This window comes from Chelonus insularis, unplaced genomic scaffold (assembly GCF_013357705.1).
Source record: "Chelonus insularis isolate UGA/USDA-ARS -01 unplaced genomic scaffold, ASM1335770v1 contig_131_pilon, whole genome shotgun sequence".
In the NCBI taxonomy this organism is placed as follows: Eukaryota; Metazoa; Arthropoda; class Insecta; order Hymenoptera; family Braconidae; genus Chelonus; species Chelonus insularis.
In genome coordinates, this window is record NW_023276372.1 from 2327703 (window position 1) to 2351653 (window position 23951).

The 23951-nt window shown below is 29.9% G+C and overlaps 1 protein-coding gene across 1 annotated transcript in view; it reads left to right on the forward strand.

Annotated features, from left to right (window-relative positions):
• Positions 1 to 23951, forward strand: part of LOC118073218 (TWiK family of potassium channels protein 7-like) — a 152831-nt gene that overhangs the window by 124048 nt on the left and 4832 nt on the right. The window lies entirely within an intron of this gene.

A 23951-nucleotide genomic window follows, 5' to 3' on the forward strand; every position in this document is an offset into this window, starting at 1 on the left:
AAACTTGAAGGATCACTTTCAGTGTTGTATATTAATTATTATCTGAACCACATAAGCGGTCTATGCCAACCATAAATTACATGACACTGCTTTGATACCCGTAGTCGATTGAGTGAATAGCTTATCGTAGCTTCGAGGTTCGCATACCGTCTCTATCTATAATTGTGCATATGCACTAGACAATTGTGGTATATAAATCAATATTATTCTCTCAAGTACTTGTTTCGTCATCAAAATTCATGTTCAGTTTTATATTGAATCATGTATTCATTCGAGTTATGATCGATTTTCTGTAAACAACAGTGCAATATAATTGCCAGATGAAATTTCGGAAGAGAAATAAATAAATGAAGGAATATAATTGATATTTCGGAATGTAAACTTCATTTACAACTGGTATGTTGTTGATTGGGAATTGGATTACATAAAATTGAAAGTTTAACTATGATAATAAAATTTTTTATTAAAAAAAACCCCAGTGTGTTTTTATACATACAATATACAAAAATGAAAATAATTAAATTGATTTTATAATTAAACTCAGCTGTATTGAAAATAATTTAGGGTAAGTTTTTTCATAGAAATATGATTTTTCTTAATATCCTGAAACGTTAACAATCAAGTTTGAAGATTCCAGCAATGTAAAAACTGTAAAATGTAAAACAAAATTGATCTCATTGGAAAAAACAGTTATTCTCTTATTGATGAGTTATGGTGATTCTTTTTTAACACTTAAGTAACTTATTTCAGCAATACATTTGTTTTCTCAAGTAAAACAAAAAGTCCAATGCACTTTTATCATGAACAATTGCAAATTTTATTGGTTAGCTAGCAGCAGTTCTAAAATTTCGTTGAAATTGAAACGCGACCTGATGGCACATACATGAGTGTTGCATAGAGTAAATAGATAGAAAAAACCTACATTTGCACCGACACAATCACCAACAATGCTAGAATGTACAACAACGTTTGCAGTTTATCCATAGTTTCACACATCTGTCTGAAAATTAATCGGCTTATATTACTCACACGAATTATATGTGTTGAAGAGAGTAAAAGAAAAATAAAAAATACAACTAAGCTTCAGATTTCTCTTATTCTCATATTTATTCATTTCACATATCTCATTCAATTAATTTTAAAAATAATTTTCAGTCCTTATACATCATCTATGTTTCTTCAATTTCAACCTTTTGACCTCAATATTTTACTTCATTGATGTTATTTGTGTGCTACATTTTTTGTGATCTTACGAGTGTTTCAATAAATAAAAATAGAACAGAAAAATCTATAATTGGCAAAAACAATTTTCAAAGCTATTCAGCAAATAAACCTTTCATGCGTCTAATGAAGAATACAAGTTTTTTCCAATGTATGTACTCAGTTTTATATGTTGCAGCTAAACAGAGAGAAATCGAATTATTTTGCTGCTGTTTAGCAATTTTTTATCTACAAATATAATGGCAAATATTGACAGGTAGGCTAATGAGGTTATTGATGACAGCACAACAATTTCCACTCATTTAAATAATAATAAAACAAAAAAAATTATCTGTTCTAAATATTTTTCATTATGTCCATTAAAAATAACTAAAAAGTGGATACTTACTTCAAAAAATTACAAACATATCATTAATCGTGAAAAAAAGGAATGAAACTTTTCCATTGTTACCCTTGTGGCCTTCATACAGAAATCGAATTGCATGTGGAAAGTATAGGTCATTTTTCACAGCGGATGGTCAGGAAAGCCATCTGTTGGAATCGTGACCACACGAAACGATGAGAAAAATCGTTGGTAGAACGGAGTTGTCTAAGAATCCCAAGGCAATTGGATATCTGGAGAAACAAGATATTTTCTTCTTTACTCTACCTCATTTTGCCTCTTTCTTTTACTCTCACTTAAACCAACTGTCGCAATGGACCAATGTAATGTAGAAAATAGCCAGAAACCGAAATGCGAATGTCACATAACTCGACAGCAACAAATTCTTATCCTGAATTCGGCTGAGGAAAATATCCACCTAGTAGCAGAGGAAGTTCAACAATTGAAGTAGTGTAAGTAAAGAGAGAAAAAATATTTGATAGCAAGCAAATGGTTACAGTTCAATATCTGAGCAATGTCAAATGCCTTCAACATATCTGACGTAGGTAGATGGCTCGATAATAAATGTGCAAACCTTTTCCTCGCAAAATGCTTAAGTCAGGTTGATAGATGACACCCTCTTTATCTGCTATCAAGAAACACTCATGAAGACAACGAACGTAGCGACAAGTTTCATTAATTATTACGACCTACTTGTTCAGCTGAAGACGTCAACGCTAAAACACTTAAAGAGCTCAGTAACAATAGAAAACACCTACATATTAGTTATAGAATTAGTTGAAATTTTACTTGAATAAATCACTCAAGAAGATTAGAACATTAAATTATTCATATAAAAATCATTTTCTTCAACTTTAAACATTTCTCATAATAGTTTTTATTCAAAAACATTTTCATAAGCATTAAATTACACTTGGGTAGTTAATTTTCATGACCATTTGACAAAATATGCTAATGGAGATTAGAACTTGATTCAATTTCCATAGTGAAGAACGATGTAGCAGAAGTTAAAATTCACCTGGTCCTCTGAACTAAAGTATTTCACCGACTCGTCTCATAAATATTTCATTACAATTTCATTTATAAGAAGAAAAATAATTTAATGTTCACATGCATAGAATTACTAAAATAATTTTTAAAAAGTGATTAATTATTCATGTCTCAAAGAATCATTAGACTGCAATAAAGTAATCATTTAACTGCATGCAGAGTAATAAGAGGGTATAGAAGAGAAAAGAATTAAACATATAATGGAAAATGAAAGGCTCAATGAAGGTATATACCTAGGGGTTATCGTCTTAAAAGATTTTACGAGAGTCTACGTCAACATAGAGCCTGAAGCTCTATCTACTCAAGTTTTTTGTCTTCATAATATACTCCTTTTTTGTTCAGTGACATCAAGGCAAACCGCTGGGGCGATCTTGGGAGTAAAAGAGAAAAAGAATAGAGGAAGCCAAGCACTTAAAACGCGTGTAGACGGAAGTGAGGGTTGGGTAATCACGAACGTTGGCCTTCAGGCGAAAATCTCTTGTGTCCTGGAAAGAAGTAGACTTTTATATCAGTCATGAGAGTCTGACCGCCAACGCCAAGCGCAGTAGAAAAGTTTGCTCGCGGCTGTCGTCATAAAAAATACTCTCACTCAATGTCAATAGCTTTAGCTGTCGAATCAGCCCAAGACACTCAACTGTACTTACGCAAATATACTAAAAATAGAATCACTTACGTATTATATTTATTACGTATTTAATAAATACTTTCAAATAATATTATTATAAACTTACTCTTTCAAAGGAAAATATAACGTGGTATATTTTTGCAATATCGTTAGAAATAATATTTGATTTTATACATTTTAATGGAAAATATTTAATTACATTTTGTTAAAAGAATCCAACATATTTTCTAAAAATTTTCTATAGACTAATAAACTAATAGAATTACTTGGAAAAAAAATTCGCTTTACTTTTTACAGTTATATTTATTTAATATATTTTTATTAGATACAATTGAAGATAACTTTTTTTGATGAAAAGTATTTTTCATTTTATTCTGAAGTTAATATAGCAGAAATCAAAGTTTTATTCAAACAATATGATAACAGCAAATAGAATTTAATGTCTATTTGATTCAAATGATTAATCGAATATGATATATTAAATAGTAGAATTTTGTTTCAATTAGAATGATAAATTATGAATGCCTAGTCTCAAATTCTACTTCAAATATAAATATCATTGCAAGCTTTCAACAAAGTTGATTGCAATTATAGAGGTCTTGTCAAAGTGAATTTTAATCATGGAGTTAATATCAACATAGAGAGAAAAGTTCTGTACAAACAGTGGTAATATCAACATGGTTTCGATATTATATCCATTATAACTTATAATGGAGCAAACTTGTAAAACAATTAATTCAAAATCTGTCATTGTCATTTATTTATCCAGATGAATCATACGTAATTAGTTATTCATTGATATATTTTAAGTAATAATATTGGATTATTTGTAATACATCAATACTTATCATTAAGTTGACAAACATTTGTTAACTTAATCTCCATTAAACTTCAATTTACCAGATAATATTTTTCAAGAGTTTTAAATGTCTGTAAATCTATAAATTTCATCTCTTGGTGATAATTTGTGATGAATTTATTCCAAGTAAAATTTGTTTCCACGTGATTATGGATCTCTAAAAGCGATATGAATGTGTGTTTTCTGGGAGATAGTAATTTTATTGGCCTTCCATTATCAAAATTGTCATATTCATATAACAGTTATCATTATTAAGTAGATTAAACATGTATCTATTTTATATTACATTGCATATAATTATCAGATTTTCAAGAGATTAGTAATTCAAACATCTCAGTAGTTTATTGTTCAATTTTATCTTTACGAAATAAGTAAATTCAATTAAAAATCAAAAACACCAGAGATCATAAAGAAAACAAAGTAACGTTAGTTAATTTTAGCATTAAAAAAATTCAGTTAAGTTTTATTTGTATGTGGAGATAAAACAAGTCTGAAAAGTTGGAGGAATGGGAAGAGGGTAGATATGAGGAAATCATTACAAGAGAAAGCACGCAAAGTTTTTCTGGGAAAGAAAAGAATAAGAGAAAATGGTCGATAACAAGAGAAAGAAAAATGAAACAGAGCAATAGTTAGGATATTACGAGGAGATGGAGCGTGAGACTGTAGCGGTGGCAGCGGTCGTAGAAATTTCACGGGATTGTTGTAGGCAAGTAAGGTAGACACCATAAAAATTTGGCTCGATGAGCCTTGAAACTGCAAGCCGGTTTCTCTTTAGAGCGAACAATTCCGCGGTCTGGAGTGAATTTTCCACTATTTGACGAGGTCAGGCTTCGTAGTCGACAGTAGAACGTTTTTCCTCTTTCATTCCTTGCGTCCTCTTCACATCCGTTGCATCCACAACGTCGCCAATGCTGGCGCCATTCTCGCTCTCTCACCCTCTGGCTGGTTTGTTGCCCCAGAAGTGCCCGGGAACAGTCGGGGTTTATTGACTGTCGCAAATCGCGTAGGTGAACCCAGGTCGCAGAGGTTATTGAGTTCGACCTGTATATACGAGAGTCACGATATATGAGAAGAGCGTGCGTGTATTTGTGCCCGCATGCATCACGGTCACGTAGCAATATTCAAATAAAGACCCGAGAATCACGTCGTGAAAGCTGCCTTTATGAGGAAACGACGGTAACGGCTGCTAGTGTAACAAACGGCTCTATAATAATGTCAACCTGCTGGTCAGCCAACTAAGTTTCGTGGTTAATAATATAGAAATTCGATTCTGCATTTTCTTTTTTTTTTTGATTTTTTATTATTTCAAAATTAAATTCGAAATTTATTAAACCATCATATGATCAAGAAAATAATGTTAATGTTAAGTTTACTGCATTTTTAGTTTTTTAAGAAAATTATTTAATATATTTTTTTTGTTTTTCAGGAAGTAGAACAGATTGTAAGATGGATTGATTGAATGTTTAACTCATATAGCCAGCAGTCACCAAAGTAGCAATTTTTAAAGGTTGCTAAAAAGTGAGCTTTTTTAGTGATGATATCGATGAAGTGATCAGTGGTTGGAAAGATCTGTAAAAAATTTAATTTTAATAAACGACTGCTCTTATGACTCGTTCAACACAAATACTTATTGTAGAAGTAGGTTTGAATCATATTTGATCAATATCTACGTGAAAAAAAATTATTTTGGTGATTGAAGTGCACTGGAATAACTTGTAAGAAAACTCCAAATTACATTGACTTTAGGAATTCAATTATTCATTATATAACAAAAAAGATTCAATTGATTAAAAACTAGACATTTTACTGAAATTAACTTGAATGAATTGAACAATATAAGCCTATAAAAAAATTTTCCAATAGTTAATTCTTCTGTAGATATTTCTGAAGGCTCTATTCAATTATACAATCATCCTCTCTATTCCTTTCATCAATGTTAGTAGAGAAAAAAAAAATTATTTTAATGATAGAATAATTTTTTTTATACTCTATAAAGACAAGATTGAAAAATAAGTTGAATATCCACATTAATGATTTCATTCTTCTCAAATAATGTTGGCAGTAGAGAGTGAAAAGATTAAATGTAAAAGGATTATCTTCATCATGAAAAAGCGTTTGAAATCGTAAAATTCATAGCAATAACTGTGATTAGAAATTTTATTGGAATTAATTAGAAGATATGAGGTTATTACTCCGATTAGTATTATGATAAAAAAAGGAGACCGACAGATAATGACAATTAAAATGTTGAAAATAAAAGAGGGAGTATTTTAAAAAAACGTAGTGAAATTGGAATAATGATAAAGGAAATGCAGTATTTGTGTTCCTTTTGTTTGGAACGTCACAAAATAAAGACGTCTTTCATTGTTAAGGTTGCTCGTGGTTGCTTTAAGAAGGTCGTTGACTGACTCACGTTAAATCATCTTCTTCTTTAGTTGGTTTCTTCTTCTATTCCTCGAAGATTCTCTGCCAAACATCTTAATTAATCCTGTCTCTGACTTAAACAAGCTCTCGGTCAATTCTACTATAAAATTAATTAGCACTGAGTTATTTCAACTAAAGTTTAAAATTTATTTTAATGAAAATACATTAGCTGCTGAAATATGAAGCTGCAGGAAAATTATCAATTAATAAATTATTTTATTGGAAAACTGATTTTTAACTTTTATTATTTTGTAACCACTCAGCAGAAAAATTCCATTTTTAACCAGGTAAAAACACAAACTCGTACATCTATTTATAATGACAATGGGGAAAGACAATAGGACAATTTCAATCATTGCCAATCGGATAAATTTTATACACTATTTCACTTGATCCGTCACGGTTTGTTTTTTAACTATGCTGGATCTTAATTGGATTTTAATATTGGTGTCCATTTGAATCAATCAATATACTATTTTTATTACTTTTCGTATAAAAAAATTTCGTTCCCCATAGTCCCACAAGAGGAAAAAAATTTGTTTTTTCTTTGCTGCAGCATAACTTAGTTTTTTGCTAATAACTCGGGATCTCTGAGGCTTATATAGAAAATAAACATGTCAATGAATTCGTGAAAATGAGATTTTCTTATTGTACTAGTTAATATCATAACCAGAGCATAATTTATGCAAAAATTTTCGCAAATTCCCGTTTTACCCCATTTTAGGAATGAAATAATTAATTTTTTCAAAGTTGGACCTGATTCCGCATTTCTACGCATTGAGACGAAGAGAATGAGTGGTCGAACTTGAAAATCGGACAACTTTGATTTTTCGACCCAAAAAAATGGCAAGTGGTACCCCTTTCCATTTTTTTAGGCCAAAAAATAAAAGTACTCCGATTTTGATGATCGAGGACTCATTCTCTTCGTTTTGATGCGTAGGAATACGAAATCGGGGCACTGCCCTGAAAAATTCACTTTTACACCCTCAAAAAGGGGTAAAACTGGATACACATTAAAAATCATCATCCCCTTGACTTTAAACCCTTATAACTCATGAACGGTTAGTCCAATAACCGTTTTTAGGGACGTTTTGAAAACTTTGGAATCTTAGCTAAACACTCATATTCATAAAAAACGTTTAAAAAATTGCTTTCATCGTTAAAATCGCTAAAATATAAAAAAAATCACATTTTTCTCTCGTGGGACTATGGGGAACGTTTGGGGAACGAAATTTTTTTCATACGGGTTATATTAAAATTACACTTATAATGATTATAAACTTTGTATCAGCCTCAGCATGTAAAAAACCATTTTGATAAAGTTTTCACATTTTTTTTTTACGATTTGACTTGCAAATTAAACAAAATAATTTATAAGATAAATACGACATTAAATATTTCCGTAAAATATAAAACAGATTTAATGTAAACCTTTACAACACTATTTATCACCGGTATCTGGCTATGGTTTTTTATATATATTTTTCATATATTTTTTACGATTTATTCGTTTCATAAAAATCGTTGATATCACCAGTAATGCTGTAGCATTTATTTGATACAATACACATAATGAGGTAAATTTATCCACTTGGATTGTAAAACACTCTGAATCAGTGGGAATAATTTGTAAGAGCTGTCATAGACATGCTATAATTATTCTATGCTGCTCGTTTATTTTGTTCTATAGGTTGACCATTTAAAAAAATGGGTTTTACAACTCTTAAAAATGTTGTACTTGATTTTCTTTTGTTTATAATGCAATAAAAATAACTGGTAGTAAGTAAAATCATTCTGACGATAAAAACTCTGTAATAAATTTCATCAAAAAACATTTAATTCAATAGAGTGGAATATATTTCAACAGCTATATGGACTTTTAATTATTAAGTAATGATATCTGAAATTTATAAACCTTTTTATTGATAGTCAGAGCATATTACACGCTCAATTCAAGTCCACTAATGGTATTTTTATCCTTAGTTTAAGTACTGAAATTCCAACACTTTTATGACAAGCAGTAGTAACACTATCGCAAGCTTTCAGTACAGGTTATCGCAAATACGTGGTTCTTGTCAAAGTGAATTTCTATCTCGACAAGATATGTAACATACTTAAATTTCCGTAGTATCAAACAGCCTGACGGGAATACGGATGTACACGCTTTCGAGTTTCCTGGACTTTAAATCGTTCAACTCGTTCGTATACACGATCGACTGTCAAATTGGCTATCAAATTTCATGTTACTGATGCACATGACATAGTGAAAAGTGATGAGTAGTGAATAATAAGTTATTTCTTATAGAAGCACTTTATTCGATTGATTCTTGTCATTGATATATTTGCTTGCTTATCACACTATATTCAGAGAAAAAAAATAAAACTACACTTTGGAGTAAATAAGATCACAACTTATAATTAGAATCAAGTCATTGGATAATTATAATTATTAGCGGCATCATATGAACTTGACAACTAATTTTGCTCCAATGAGTTTAATTAACCTGAGGTAACATAAATCTTGAGAATATGTTATTGCTAAAACAATTAATAAGCTCAAGAACATAAAATCTAAATTATAAATATTTTTCTCATTTAATTTTCTGAATAATCGTAGAAAAACATTAATGGAATGATCAAAGGTTCACACCACTTGAAACAATAATCATTAAGATTAGCTAATGAACTGATCTTTGTGCAAATTCCAACCATTCAAGTTTAGACAGTACAAATAGCAGTAGACCTGACAGTCATATCCAACCGAGACACTTTACCTGTCTTGTAACGAGAGGATGTTGACACACATAGAATAGAATAGCTCGAAAGGATCATACCCGTATATCCTATTATTCTGTGTACTGTTATCTTCGAACGCAGACTATTTAACTAAATTACATTACGACATCGTAGGTCGATGACATAACTAGTACTAGATTGCACTCATTTACGGTTATAATCCTTTCAAATTTCTCTATATTTACTTCTATATACATATATATTTTATTCATTAGACTTCTCTTGAAGGTAATAAACATTTAGACTAGTTTCCATCATTATCTTGAATTCAAAGTTTACATTCAAGCAATTTCAAGAAATCTCTAATAATCTTGAATTCATAGTAAATTAAGGTGATTTATATAATTTTTTTTTATTACATAATTTATCTGATGATTACTTTTTTTGAATGTTCTATTTACCATACGAAGAATATCAGCTTTATTATATCAATTGAATTTTTGAAAATAAAAATATTCTTGATGATAAATCATGGATAAGAGAATTAAAAGTATTTTTGTACGTTTTCTGAATTTTTTAATTCTGTTACAACATATTAAAAGGAAGTACGTGGGTCAAATAAATTATATCATTTTATCTTGTTTGTTTTAGTTGGTGAAACAAAAAATTCTCGTCAATTTAAAAAAGCAATTTTTAATGACAAAAAAATGACTTAACTAAAAAAAAACCTCTACTGACAGTAATCAATTACCAGACATGGAGACACTCTCAAGTTGGGTTTAAAAGACTTTTACAGTTTTCTTTAGTTGCTTGAAATAATTATAAGTAAGACAGGAATAGGAGATAAATGTTTGCCGATAGCAACTCCCAAGATGGAGGCGCATTTTGGCGTTTAATTAAAGCTACGAATAATTTGCAAGCTCGAGGAAGCTAGGTAGTATCTCGAAGATGAGTCGTATACTATTATAAGAGAGTGAGTGGGAAAGTAAAGGAATATACATGTGTCCCCTTCCTAAGTAAAGTAAATCGTGTTCAAGTCTTTTGGCGACTTGCAAAACAACGAACAAAGCAAAGGTGGGTGGAACATAAGCGTGTTGCAAACTCACCTACATTCATACATTACTCGCATCTTATTACCAAGCTTATAGATGTGAGGACAGCTTTAAAATTAATAACGTGCTCACGCCCAAATATAGTTTGCATAATTAAACCTATATTACGAATAATTATTTTCAAGATATGTATATGTATATTGACTCAACTATTTCCATAATCTTCTTCCTTATTTTCTCTTAAGAAAATATTGAAGAAAAACATAGTTTTATAATTAAATTCTGTAAAGCTTACATCTGTTCAAATTTATTCCAATTTTCATGATTGAAGTCGACTTTTATGAAAAAAATAGAAACTAATGATCAACTGTAGAAAGTTTAAAATTTTATTTGCAATTTGTTCATCTGTCAGATTTAATATGTAAGTGGATGAAGAATATCAAAAATACAGCATAGTTGAAGTAGATTATATTCGTAGCTCAAGCAAGATTATTTTCAGTAAGATAATAATGAAAAATGAGTAGAAAATAAAAATACTGATATAAGTAACAGTAGACAATGTAAGAGTATGTGACAGGCACCGGATGCCATATTTACAATGAATGGCGACAGGTCTTAGAGAAAAGAGAATACGAAAAACCTGGAGAGAAGACATGCTGATGTATGAGATCCTTCTCGCTATGCCTGTTTCTCAACCCCGTCAAGGAAAATGTCGTCCCATAAAACATATCTTAAGAACCACCTCACTGTCTGACGAGTCTTGGCAAGATGTTTCTACTCCATTGAAATACATCCGTTACACCTCTAGCAAAGAAAAGCATCAAGAAGTATGGGTGAAGCTAGTGGGAGTTGTAACTCATATGAGTATATCCTTCTATTTCTTCACTCAACATATTACATTTCCCTTTTGTGCATTCCTGGATATAGAACGGTGCGTTTATCGTTATCAGAGAATATTAACCGCCCTTTACTATTCTCTCCTACCTTATACTTCCACTGTTCAAATTCATCTGATAAACGATATGTCAGTTACAGCTCTCCGCTATTACCTAGACGAATTTTATGATAAATTTTATAACATTGTGACAAAGACTGACAGATAACATTTTTTATGGTTTTTAAAAAATGTAATTATCGTAAAATGTAACATAAAATCATCTTTAGCGAATTGACATCTTTTAATTTTTAAGACAGCAATTGCTTCAAAATATTTAGCTTTTTACTTGATCTAAACAATTAAAAAGATTGTTGTCTTCAATGATAAAAGATAGGATATAAAAGTAATACTTTAAATTTATTTAAACAAATCTATTTTTCAATTAAATTGGTAGTTTGTTTTAAAAAAAACATGAACATTGTTCTGAATGTCTAAAGAATGTTTTTTCCAATTTTTTTAGCATGATAGAGATGCAATAAAGAGCTTCTATTTTATGTAGAGAACTTTGAAAATTGTTGGTCGTTGTTTATTGAATGCAATAGTTTCCAGTGACAATGTGGATACTAGAACAAAGTGGAAGTTTTTAAAAAAATCAGCCACGTTCTGTGTTTAGATAAAACTGCATAGTTTTATTGAAAAAGATTGAGTCAACACATTCTCGCAAAGGTATGATTCACAAAGGGAGCTTCAAAGTTTCAATAATTAACGACTAATAAACTCATATTGGTAGTCTGTCGACACGAAGAACGATATATTTCATATTCTGTAGGAGCACAGAATGTTTGCTCATATTGCGGTTGTACGTTGGACATTTGCAGACTGGAAACGTTGTCGTTTTGCTGGTAGTAGTAATAGAGTAAAATCGTAAATCATATAGACTTTGCCACACTGTCTCGTATTCTGTATAGAACCATACTATATACTATAAAATACAGACATAGTGTGACACAAAATAGTTATTGTTACCACAGCAATTTTCTCTTTTGAATCATTGAAAATTTCCATTCTCATGAGTTTATATTTCTTTCCATCCTAAATAACAGATACGTAGAATGGCTTCATACTTATTTCTGATAGCAATTTGCACATTTTTGAAATGTATATAAAATTTGATTTGATGGTAACAACTTCTGGCTTTTGCAATTTCTTCTCTCTCCACTATGACGCTATGAGAAGTTGCATCGACAAATGCAATGTTCGTTGATCCTATTGACAAGAATACCGAAAGAAAAATGAAAGAATGTATGCACTCTATAACTCTATCGTCAAGTATTCCAATCGAATATACGGAAGGTACGTGTCTGTGGTATCTCCATGTAAATCGTCTTCTCTACGCCACATGTGTCACCATCGTTTTTACATATATATACGTCTTTACAACTTTTCCATGTGTACCAGTAAATAAGAATGGGAAAAAAGTGAGCAAAGAACCGTCCACAAGACCACTGCAATGTGACGTAAGGAGAATCAGCGGGAATTGGATTTAGAGCCAAGAAAATATAGACAGTTTTCGAATTAGAGCAAGTTTCATAGAATCATCTATTTTATAGCATTGATAAAATATCACTAAATTTTATTCGAAGCTAGATTGTTACAAAATATCACAGATTGGCTCACTGATCAATTTAGATTATTTTTATCATATTTTTCCCAACTTTTTCTAAAGCTTTTTCATACAGCTTTTTGTGTAGATAAATGATCAGGATAATTAATTGAATGATCAGTTATTTGTTATGCATCATTCGTTTTCAAGCTTTGATCAAACATCAAATAAAGATAATGAAAAATTTCCACGAGATAGCTTAGTTAGACTTCATAATATACAACAAAACACATTTAATAAAACAATTAGCTTCCGGTGGCTTGAGATAGACAGCTTCATTCAACGTTTCCCAATTAGTTTTCGTTTTTTTCTTTTTACTTTCCTGCCACTCTTAGCTGGTTTAATGCAAGCACCATCTGCATAATATTCTATCGTAAATCTAGGGAAAAGCTTCCAGAGAAAATTCCTTATATTTTTTTTAGTCTACTTAATCGTTTTGCTCTGGTATAATCACAACCGCTTTAGTTTTTATCATTGTATATATTACAAAATATGAGTCTGCGTGTACATTCATAGCTATATGAAGCATCAATTTCATAACACATTGATTTTATATTTCATTTTATTAATATTTTATTCATTATTTTGTTACTAGCTGAATCGTAATTCCAAATGTAATTAAATCATTCACAAGAAAATCTCATTAACTTTCCATACATTATTTGCTAAGATAATTAATATTGTTTTCAATTATTTCCATTGCAGATGTTGCAATTCATTCTATTGAACACTTTTTCATTATCCAGTAATAAAAGAATCATATTCCAAATATTTTATGATGAATATTTTCCACTTTATTATATTCACTGTCCACTTTGTTAATTGAAGAGAAAATTTTTGGTAAATTTTAATCCTTGCAAATACATCTTTTTCAAAATATTGATTATTCTATCAAGCTTCCAAGATTGATATCGAAAGGATAGGCAAACGCATTTCTGTTTGGTACGGAAATATTATTCTGAGGAAATGAAATATGCTCCAGTCATAAATCATGCCTGACTATCGTAAGCTTTTTTTTATTTGTACTAAACTAGAAATGACAGTTGAAAAAAAATAATAAACGTTATAAAAGAATAAAGACATTAATTTAAAAAAATATATATAAAAATAAAAAATGTATACCTCAATATAGAATTTTCATGAGCAGAAAAAAAAATAAAAACATACATTTTTATTCATAAGAAACATCTAGTTCAGTTTGTGAATTAGTTGTTTCTACTCATACATAGACAAAAACACACTCTAGGAAAATTAAATTACCAAGCAAGGAAAGTGGAAAAATCTACATTCAATTCTTCCAGAATTTATTTCGTGCATTTCAGTGGTATATTATTTTCTTCATGCGTTATTCTTAACTTAACATAAACTTGTATCATACTATGTGCATGTTGAAATAAATATATGATGACACAGGTAATACATAAGTTATTTATTAACATGATACATGTGTCCTACATAAAGCAAGAAATGCTGAATTGTCCAGTACACTGTATCCTGTTATTTTTCACAAAGTAATTTTTCCTCGTTTTCCGGACAGTTTGTCTGGAACTACCGGAAATGCACTAGATTACAGTCACCCGAAATAAATAATATCTCTTCGTTTTTTACTTATAGTTATTTCATAACTATAACTGCATTATTCAAATTATTTTTGCAATTTTTTTCATATTGAATCGTCAATATGGATTTATATTCAATTAGAATAATTTAACCTCAACGTGACAGACTAGTGTTATGTACATTTTTTTAAATTAACTGTGGTAAACTGTGTAGTTTATTTTTCAGTTATTTACAATACATCATATTAATCGTTGATGTAAAACAACTGAGACTGTACTGGATTTTAGTAGTCAGAAATAAATAATTTTCATGTATTTTTGTTTGCTTGATAACAACAACAGTCATAGCTTCAAACTGCCAACAACTAAAAATTTTGAATACAAAATTTTGCAACATTATTTTACAACATCTGCAATGATTTTTAGCTCGATTCTCACCCATAATAACTTGATGTACAAAACTGTTTAATTTTCATTCCATTTTAGTCATTTTCCCTCTGATCCTCGACCTCTTTTTCCTTCCAGTGTCCGACAGATTGGAATAAAATGGATTAGTCGCACGAGAGTTGGCAAACATCGGAAGGGAACACGATGGATGTAAATGAATTAAAGCGCGTACACGTTGTTTTAATCAGAAGAGGTCGAAATAAAAAATCCAATTATCCAAATGAACGATTTTCGACACGTTATACTCTTGGATAGTAGTAAACTATATTTAGTAGGATCAATTCATTAACTGCTCTTGTAGGATTTATGTTAGTACTTTAACGTTCACTACAATTGGCAAGCAAAGTACTTGATGTTGAGTGATATACATATACTAATGATGATATACAACAGAACGTAATTTATCCAAAGAGTGGAGAACAGCAAAAAGTGGATGAAGCTTCATGACAAGTTGAGACTTGGAACTCTTACTAGTACAATTTAGCATCCTGTTTCCCTCCTAATGACATGATGTTGTGTGAATCAGATATTCAACCATATTGTTACTTTTCAAGTGTCCTTTAATATTCAATTCTCAATTCCACTTTTCCAAAAGCTTGAATTTGGAGATTAACGTGATAAAAGATGGGTCTATTCCTGTCTAAAACTTTCTTTCACTCTGAGAAATGCTGAAAAGTACTTCAAACTGTATTAAAACATATGTCAAATACAGACTAGAATGAAATTCAGACATTTATTCCAATAGAACTATTTGAATCTTTATGTTATAAATTATCACTTAACTTAGAGAAAATTGTTTTATCAAAACTTGATTTAAAAGTTATTATTTTTACGAAAAAAAGCTCTAGTGAAAATCACAAAAATAATTTTGAATATAATAAGTTAGAAGTGGTAAGTAAAAAATAATGCAAGCTGGTTGTATTAAATCACTAACCGTAACACCACATGGGGTTAATGTATACAATATAATAGCATCACTACTTTGCTGCTTTGATTTAAATAAAAAACCTCTGAATAGAAACTTGCACGTAAATGAAAGCTTTTTCTTCAACCCTAGATTCATAATGTTGTTATTTAGTAATAATACATGTTTTAGAAACACTTTTATTCAATTAACTCAACACAGAAAGTTTAAGTTAAAAAACATGTTCTATTAAGTTTTATTCTTAAATTATACCCATTAAATATAATTAAACATAAAAAATTACCTCATTAAAAATACCTAATTCATTTTATTTTCATACTCAAATTTAATTAAACATAATCCACGGGTTCTCTGCCTTTTCCGGTTTTTAAAATGGCTGATTTCATTAATCTTATATCACCCTTAACTTTGATAAAGTCATTATCTACATCAGTCTCAACGGTATCCAGGAAACCTTCAATAAATTCAGCTCTAGTATCATACAAACTAATATTTAATTTTGTTTTCATGAATTTTATTGGATCAAAAGAACCGCCATACCAATACCACATATTTTTAAAAGCTTCCTGAACATCAGGTAGTAATTTTTCTTCATTCAAGCCATATTCAATAACTCTACTAACATCCACTTGATCAGATAATACATCTTTCAACATTTCACCGACTGGTTCTGCTTCTCTTTCGGTACAAGTAATTTTTGGAATGTAATTTTTGATTGCATTCAAAAGAGGGAGATTCTTTTTTACTTCAGGAGCTCTCATTACAGTCTCTAGAATTGCTTTCAGTATAAATCCTTTCTGGGGATATAATCCAAAATCAAAATCGATATTTAATAGTTGTAATAATCCAGGTTTTACTAGAAAATCAAAAATAAGTTGTGATTCCAATGATTCATTAGATGTTTTCGAAACATTAAATTTAATTAACTCTGCAAATCTCATTTGGAAATCATAAATTGAATGCAATAGATACACTATTTCATTAAATAAAATTCTATTATTTTTAACTTCATCTTGGAATAATAATAATTTACAGAGCTTGATGATAAATAAACGATTAGTTTTATGATATTTCAATTTAACTGTTAATAATTGTCCTTTCGAATTTAATTTTATGATAAAATTTCTAAATGTTGGGCTTATGGATTTCAAAAATAAAGCTAGACTTGCATTGTTAGGTTTTTTATCTAATGGAAAATTATTTGCAGAAAGAATTTCTGATGCATGATTTTCAAGTCCATTCTCTAAAATACCATAAAGTCTTATCACTTCATAGTATATCAATCTTCGAGCACGAACTTTTTTGATATCCAGCATTTTAATCAATAACTTTTTCAACAAGTCTTGCTTTGTCCCATTGAAAGTGATTCTTGATGAACTGAATTGATCTTTTTTATTATGAGCTATATTTACACTTGTCTTTTTTGGAGATTGTCCAGCCATTCTGTTAGCAGCATAAACTAATGAATCTTCACTAAATAATGAATTCTCAGTAGAAACATTTTTCTGTAAATTTCTTTCATGAACTAATTTACGAAGAATATCTTTGACCAAGTAATCAATTTCTGGATCTTTCATGAAAGAAGCTAAAAAAGTGCTGACGTTTGCTATAAGAAGTATAGGGTTGATATCAACTGCTGAACTATTCAAGTTCATTAACCAAGCAGACAAAGAACGTTTAGGTATTTCCTTTGGACATTTAGAGATAGTGCTTGTATCATTTATATTTATACTCTTGGAGAAAATACTAGACTTATCTTCAAGAGATCTATAAAAACCTAACTTTGGTACATATTCATATTTTGAAGGTTGATGACTCAATTCAGGAGCTTTATTTACCATGATATCTCGTTTATTTCTTATTATCCGTGGATCATCATCAATTTCATCATGTTTATGATGTTTACGACCATGGTCATAGTTATCGGTGTATCGATTACCTATCATAGAAATTTCATTTGATGGATAAGTACTATGACTATGATTTTCACTGGTTATATTACGATTTTTCAATCGATCCACCACCTTAGTGACTACACCCAGTACACTTTCACTCATTGGTGTTCGAATTTTTATTCGTTGAATTAAAGCTATCAATAACTTCTCTGGAGTATCATAGAAATATCTATTAAATCCTTTTAATGCATATGACAAACTAATTGTTCCATTTTCTACCATTTCTTTCAACGAATTCACCTCTGGTATATTCATGGAGTTTCGTAGAGTATCAAACAATAATGAAATATTCAATTGTTCATTACTAAAAAATTCATCCATGTCCTTGACTACATTAGATCTGATTGGTTTCTTTAAATGAGTTGCCAGTCGCTCTGCAATTTCTTTTACTTTAAGATCAACGTCTGAAAGATCTGATAGAACTTTCATCATTCTCTGTACTAGTTCATAAGGACACTTAATACTAGCAGAGCCACTGAAACCCGGAGACCAATTAGATATTTTATTAGAACGCAGAATATCAATTATAAATCTAAAGTCTTCATTTTCATCAGGAGTTAATTCACTGAATCTCATATTAAGCATTAATACTGCTAAGACTGGTTGAGTTAGGATTATTTTACCATCTTGAATAGCTGAAAATAGAATTGCAAATTCTCGTCCTAATGAGGCAAAAATGACTTTGTCAAAATGATGGCTCTTGCTCTTGAGACGTAATGATGGAATTACTTGAAATCCAATATCTGAATATAAATCCATTTCTCTTTTTTTCGATTTCATTGTAATAAATAAATGTTCTCGCGCTGAATATTTCATTTTGGAGAAGAATTGCGATAATGTTTCTAAAGCACTCCTACAAAACGGCGGCATTACCTGCTGAAGAACTTTGAATAATGCAACAAATTGATTTGATTTATTCAATTTTGCAATGGACGTTAATTGAGGTAAAAGATCCATTGTTTTGATATTATTTTTTCGAACTTGTTCATAAATAATATTTAAACTATCATCAATATTTTCTATAAAAGCATCACTTTTCTGATGAGCTAAATAACTTAAAAATGCAAGAATATTATCTCGAACAGTTGCTGCTGCCCAACCACGAATAATCAATGAATCGCTTATTGTTCGATTTGATATAAAATTGCAAGTCGTTTCATTGATGTCTATGTTTTGACATGGAGATAATTGAAAATCTGGAATTTCAGAGTCAGTTGAAAGATAAACGTAACCACTATGTCCAAGATTATTTTCATTTTGGAGTCCAATAAATGTTGTTGCAATTCCAGGATGACCTCCAGCTGATACCTAAAATATTTCAAGAACAATTATAAACACTGGATATTATTTTACAATTATTCCAAATTTATTGGAAATAATAAAATTTATTATAGTCATAAAATTAATTAATCGTCAAAATGATTATTTAATATTCATTATACATTTATTACTATTATTCAGAATATCAGGTGTTTTCATTTGTGTTCCTGCTAGTGACATATTTATTCAATATCTTTGTAACTTTGTGATGCATAAATTATCTTGATGAGTAATGCAAAAATCAACAAAAATATATAAATATGAATTATAAATTTATAATAAAATAAATTACTCGTGTAAATTTACTTACTTTTTGTAGAAAAGATATAAATAATGATAAATTGAAGAAAACTATTTGCAGTTTCATGATAAAGAATGTTTTACCCAAGAAACTGCTTTGCTACTGAGACTGTAAATTTTATGGAGCATTAAAAATTATAAGTCAAACATGAAAATTTATTATAATTATGCTTATAAATTTCTGATAAATACTACTCGACATTGATATCGATTAATAGAATCAGTTAGCTTGGGTTATAATCTAAGCAAATAAATATAGTACTAGAGTACATAAGTATTCGAGTATGAGATTTTCTTGGAGCCTTCAAATATCTATCATTTTTAATCCTATTAAAAGTATCGAAATCACTATTACAAGTGACGTCAGCTTTTCTGCATGGTAAAAATTAGAAAGCTATTGAAACGCATTAAAGATTATATATTCTTTTATTGACAATAATTCTAATAAATGTTTATGTAAGAATAATAAATTTCAAATATATTCTAACAGAATAATAAAAAGAAGACATTTAAAATCATTATTGATTAATAACTTAAATACATCACTTTTCTTCATCCTTTTCAGAAATTATTACTTCTGGTATCAGCAAATAAATATTACGCCTCATTTCTTCATCAATATCTTGGTTCTTACCAAGATGCTCCAAAAGTCCTCGAACAAACTTTCCTGTTGTTCGGTGCTCTTCAATGAAAGAATCTTTATCTACCTCCAAGTATTGTGGATTGTCGTGGAAATAATCCATTAATTTGTTGTAAACTTTTTTCTTCTCAGTAGACAATTTTTCGTATGGTAAATGATGTTCTATTAGTTGTCCAACATGTACATTATTTATATCTTTGATCATAATCTGTATACTTGGAAAGATTTGTTTCCATATCCAACCAACAGGAAGACTATTGTTAAGAAGTACTTTATCTTTGTAGTATTGGATAGCAAGTTTAGTGTGCACATCAATATTAATATTTTTGTTAATTAAAGCAGCATTGAAAATTTCGTGCAAAAATTCACCTCGAGTCATTTTTGCAGGTGGAAGAGGAATATTTAATTCTTCAAGTAAATTATTTCTTGATAGAAATTTTTTTATAATAATAAACATATTTTTTTGAGATTTATCAGAAGGTTGAGGAAGAGCTTTCATTAATCCTATTAGATCTACTGCCCATTCTCCGTGTTTCTCCCGTGCTTCACCTAATATAATATCTTTAGGAATTTTAATACATGCAGCTGGTTGTTGAATAACTTTCCAGTATTTTTTGATGAGATTAAAAAGTGACTCATTTAATTTAACTTCTTCCACATCTAAAAGCTTGAATAATGTCCATACAAACAGTGCACCTCTGTTAGGAAATCTTTTCATTTTTATGTCGTGACCAAGTAAAGACTTTATTCTTGTCAGTTGAAAAACATTAATCAGTGGTTCAAGTTCTGTGCTGTATTGACTATATTGACTATTAGCTGATAACTGTGGCATTAAAGTTGGAAACGGATCAGAATTCCTATCAATTGGAAGTAGCCAATAAATAGGATTTACTAATGGCATTGTTACTGTTCCACATTCTTGGTATTCAGGTGGAAATCGACCCAATATATTTATGGACTCATCAGCAAGACTTACTGTTGACCAAATAATTTGTTCATCAAAATTCTGCCCTCGTGTCATAAGTGGAAGAAATAGATAAGGAGAAATGAGTTCTAATGATGCTAAAACTAATGATAAATTATTCAGAATACTTGGGTTTCCTATAATGTCTGGATTCTTTAATGCGGATCTTATCAATGATATTAAAGCAGATAGTCTCGTTGGATGTCGAGAAGCAAAATTCTTTCCCAGAAGAGATTCAGCATACTTCTTTCCAAATATAACTGTTAATGGTTCTTTTACATATGTGTTCAAAGTATGAGTACACTCTGGAGCAACATGTTCTAAGATATCATAATTATTTGATTTTTCATGCAGAGATACCATCGAAGGTAAAATTATAGCATTATCGTAGTTTTCTAAATTATCCATTGATGTAAAGACTGGAGGTAATATTTTCAAAGTTTTAGCATCAGGAAAAGTAATAATGCATTCGTTAGGCTCCACCCCAGGTGGTAAAGTTGACATGTTGGTTGGCAGTGCACTAATTGGAGGCAAAGGTTCAACACTACCTTTTTGACTAGAGTTCGTTGCTGATTTTTCTTTGAAGTTATTCATTAAGTGAATTGAAAGTGGTAGATGCTTTACTAGAGCCGGCAATATTTTAGGAAAAATTTTATTTTTAAGAAATTTTAATGGAAACCTGCGTACATGCTTTAAGGGAAGTTTATGTCGAATTTTTTTGGGTAAATTTTTGATTTTAATCTTTGATGGATGTTGAGGGTTTGTCATCGCATAAGCAGTATTTGGGTTTAGCAGAGCTGTTGACATTAATGGATCTACAGGCGGTAACACTAACGGTTCCATGGGTGATGAGATTACCAGAGGAGTTGACTTCTTTAAAGGTATCTTGTTATTTAAGGGGTAGTCTCTTTGTTCTTGGAAATGGTTGGGTGGTATATTAGTTAATCGTTGATTCTGATTTTTAATGTTCAGCTCTTCATTAACATGATTAATCAAAATTTCAACATTATTTATCAGTGATAGAAAAATGTTCTTCTCCACGAGAACATTTCTTAAATTATTCAATAGAATTAAAATATAATGATCCGGTTCAATGTTGGGTTCTATTTCAGGCACAATAAATTTCTCTATTAAATCCCAGTGATACAAATCATTCATGAAAGTATTAAGTATAATATCTATTGATTGTGAAATAGGAGAATCTTCATATGTATTAATCATATCCATAATCAACCACAATGATGGTCTAGTCTTTGGTTTCAAGTTGCCATTAGAATGATATTGAAACAAAAGGTTTGATAAAAATATCGTTACAATTCTTTCAGTGTCTATTTCACTTGGTGATAATGTTATTTGCAATCTAGCAAGTAATGCCATCAAGAAATCTTGTGGAGTGTTATATTTATATCTATTCAATCCCACAAGGATTTCAGCATTGGGGTTGGATAACAACTCCCTGAGGTGCTTTTTCATTCCAACAACTCGGTCGTTGGCCTGACAAGGAATTGCTAAGTTGAACAAAAGATCAACATTTAGACCATTTTCCTTAATTGGGTTCAAGTTTTCTGCATTATTATAATTCATAGCTTCTTTTCTTCTAATCTTTAAATCATCTCTTATGTATAGTAAAGCTTTTTTGATCTTTAGAGCAACTATATCATCTCCACAAATTTTCTCAATTACACTTGAAACCAAGTTATACGGATTGGTAGTATTTATTGGTTGATTATAATGAACCCAATGTGGAATTATTTTTGTCAGCATCTCTTCAGAAATAAATGAGTTATATTCTTCGAAGATTGGATCTAAATATTCATTTGGTATATTTTTCAGGATTGAACCAAATAATTGCTGTGAAAGTGGTACTTGATACAAAGAAAGTTGTTGAAAAATCTTCACATAAACTGGTCCCATTAATTTTTCAGTCATTTCTGATTCCAAATCATAATGTTTTATTTCATCTTGCATTTCTATATTTAAAATCGATTTTATATACTTTTTTGAAAGTCCTTTAGTCAGATCAAATAATTCTCTTTTTGATTCAATCATAATCCATATATTCTGATCTATTTTATTTTCACTTAACTGCGTACTCCAAAACTCTACTGCTGATTTCATATAGATTGGAACACTGGACTCAATATTATTTATGAATTCTGTAAATTGTACTGCTATATGCTTGTCAGGCATTTCACTTATAAGAGGCAAGAGATTGTACAAATAAACTCTCTTTTGTTTCACTGCATTGTAAATTAGTTTTAAAGAGATATACTCATCGATTGTCAAAAAGCTCGATGGTAATCGTAACATATAGCCCATGATGTAAATCATATTTTCCCAGAAGATATCGCATATCCGAAGTTTTTCCAATACATTTCTATCAATGTAATGATCAACACTAATATCAGATTCAAAGGGCGGATTTTGATGTCCGAATTGAATGAAGTTTCCAGGGCTTACGAGAGAATTATCGATAGTATTAATATTATTGTTGATGTTATTATTGATATTACTGTTGGTATTTGATCTCCTTGTTTCATTATCAAATTGCTCACTGGATTGAAAATAGTCGAAATCATTGGCTTCAGTATTATCGTCATATTGGTCCTTTAAAAACATTTTATAGCAATTAAAATTCATTTAATCACATCAGTCTGTTACAAAAGCTTTATGGTCATGACAATGATTTATTTTATTGATGATTTATTATTGAAATGTCATTTAAACTTTTGTAACAGTAACTCTGTATTGATATTATTACATTAAACTTACTACATGTCTTTTGATTCTGTTTGGAAGATGATATTGCTTTTTCTGGAAGAAATAAGAGGCATTAAAAGAAAAAAATCACATCAAAATTTTATGATGATGAATAAAAATATTCTATAAACAAGTTTATGCTGGATTTAATATGAAAATTTTTCTATGCCAATATAATAATTTTCTGATGTA